This window comes from Suricata suricatta, chromosome 11 (assembly GCF_006229205.1).
Source record: "Suricata suricatta isolate VVHF042 chromosome 11, meerkat_22Aug2017_6uvM2_HiC, whole genome shotgun sequence".
NCBI lineage: Eukaryota > Metazoa > Chordata > Mammalia > Carnivora > Herpestidae > Suricata > Suricata suricatta.
This window is the reverse complement of record NC_043710.1, coordinates 72,858,507-72,861,037: the sequence shown is the minus strand read 5'-3', so window position 1 is coordinate 72,861,037 and position 2,531 is coordinate 72,858,507. Positions and strand designations below refer to the sequence as shown.

Genomic DNA, 2,531 nt, shown 5'->3' with positions numbered 1-2,531 from the left:
TCAGGACAGGGCTGGCTAAATACAAAGCAGAATATTTATGTGATGACACTGGGACAGGAGACAATGCTTATCAATGAGGACAGAGCTGAACAGAAAATGGTGTATGCACTAGGTTTCTGAATAATAAGTCCTGTGTGACTGCACCACTTTTTTTGGTGAGCATATTTATATAGATGCCAACACCAGGGTATATAAATGTATATAAATCTAAAATGACAGTGCAGAGAGAGACCTCACCTCACAGGTCTCTGTTTCATCAGGAGCCATCACAGAGGCCAATGTAAATGTGTGCTCAGTAAATGTGTGCCACATAGATGGCAGCACCAGGTGACCAGTGGGGCCCTGTCCTGGAGCAATGGTTTCTGGGCCTTTCCAGGGGCTTTGGGGAGATTCTTCCTACAATGGCTCTTCCGCCCCTTCCCACCCAGCCCATCCCCAGCTAAGCCCAGAACCCACAGCTGCATTCTAGCTGTGGTGGCTTCTGGCCTGCCTATCTGCTCCCTCCCCAGACCCAGGCCCTCTCCTCTGTCCTCTTTGGGCCTGGGCCACGAATGACTCGGTGGGCCAGCTCTGCAGTGTGGGTTTGAACGTCTAGGGCTCCCAGAAGGTTAGCACCTCCTGCCTCTCCGGACTCACCACTGCAAGCCAGCACTCATGTTTGCTTGTCTACAGTCATGACTGTGACCTAGGTTTCCCCACTGTGGCCTGCTTCCTATAGGCAGAGGGGACCGTGGATGAGCAAGTGGATGAATGAATTATGCACTGTGGCAAATGGCTGGCCCCTAAGTCTCAGAACATCTGTCGTGTCAGAATCATGGTTGAAGCATTGAAAAACATGGGGCGCCTGGGTGGCTCAGTTGGTTAAGTGTCCAACTTCAGCTCAGGTCATGATCTCAGGGCTTGTGAGTGCGAGCCTGGCACTGGGCTCTGTGCTGACAGCTGGGAGCCGGAAGCCTGCTTCCAGTTCTGTGTCTCCTTCTCTCTCTGACCCTCCCCCTCTCATGCTCTGTCTCTCCTGTATCAAAAATTAATAAAACATTAAAAAAATCTTTAAAAATTAAAAATTTAAAAATTTAAAATTTAAAAATTTTTAAAAAATAAACAAAAAGGAGCGCCTGGGTGGCTCAGTTGGTTAAACATCCGACTTCCGCTCAGGTCATGATCTCATGGTTTGTGGGTTCAAGCCCTGGGTAGGGATCTGTTGCTGACAGCTCAGAGCTTGGAGCCTGCTTTGGATTCTGTGTCTCTGGCTCTCTCTCTCTCTCTCTCTCTCTCTCTTTCTCTCTCTGCTCCTCCCCTGCTCATGCTCTGTCTCTCTCTCAAAAATAAACATTAAAAAAATTAAGAATTAAGAATTAAAAAAAAAATTTAAAAGGTCACTGCAAGGCCAAACACACCCACCTACCTGAAGAACTAACAACCTGTTATTTCTTGCTCAACAGGCAGGCAGAAGCACATGCCTCATCCCAGTCTTTCTAGGTTTGGAGACGTGCAGTCTCCAAAGCTGAGGTCTAGTCAGAGAGGTGTAAGGGTCCAGTGCTAGACTGCCTGGGTTTGAACCCTGGCACCCCACTGAATAGCCGGCGACTCTGTGCAATTAACAACCTCTGCGTTTCCTCACTTGTGAAACAGAGACAGAGGGGCTCTTGAGAGGGTTGCTCTGTGGGTTCAATGATAGACGTCTGGTAAAGTCTGAGGGATCGTGAAGGCATCCGTGCTTAATGAGAGCCGGCTCTTAACTATTGGCCCTCCCACCAGTGGCCCGCACTGGTCACTCTGAACCTTAGGTGGCTAGTCTGCAAAATGGGAATGGCGATAATGTTAATGCTTAGACGAGCAAGTAAAACTGTTACAATCTGTAGTTTGTGCCTTTGGGAGTTTGTGCAGCTGTGCGGTACATTCCGACTCCCCATACTAGGGAGATTCTAGGGCCCACCCACCCAATGCCCGCCACTCAGTGACAGTACAAGGACCACCTCCAGTCCCAACACCCAAACCCAACCCCCCAGAACCCCTTTACTTCAAGTGAGTCTGCAGTGGGTTTGTCTGCGTGTGGGGGAGGCCTACAGAATGTCCTGGTGACTGGGGAAGCCGGGGGAAGATGGGGTCCCCACAGTAGGGGGCGGGGCCCGCGCGGCCTTGGGGTCGCAGCACCTCAGCTGCAGTCTGATCATTCCAGGAAAAACGATATAGAAAATACTGCAGAGGAGGCGGTCGCCGGGCCAGGAGCCGGTTATCTCTCCGCCAGCTTCCGGCTCTGATAACGCCCGGCCGGGCGGGGCCGGGAAGGGCACCCCCAAGTGGCCCAAGGTGCTGGGACGGGAGAGCCTCTACTTTGCCGGTCCCCTCCGGCCGCGATCTGCGCCCTAGAGGACGCGCCCAGCCCCGCGGGGAGCGGCGCGTCCCCTGCCAGCCGGGGCCCCCAAGGTGGGCTAGGGCCTGTGGCCGGGCAGCCGCGACACCCGGGACCGCCTGCTGCCCGGCGCCGCCCCGCCTCCCCCAAGCTCCGCCGCCCCGCGCCACCTGCAGCC

The 2,531-nt window shown here is 53.6% G+C and overlaps 1 protein-coding gene across 1 annotated transcript in view; it reads left to right on the top strand.

Annotated features, from left to right (window-relative positions):
- The window catches only part of VSTM5 (V-set and transmembrane domain containing 5), a 29,703-nt gene that overhangs the window by 195 nt on the left and 26,977 nt on the right, over positions 1-2,531 (top strand). The window lies entirely within an intron of this gene.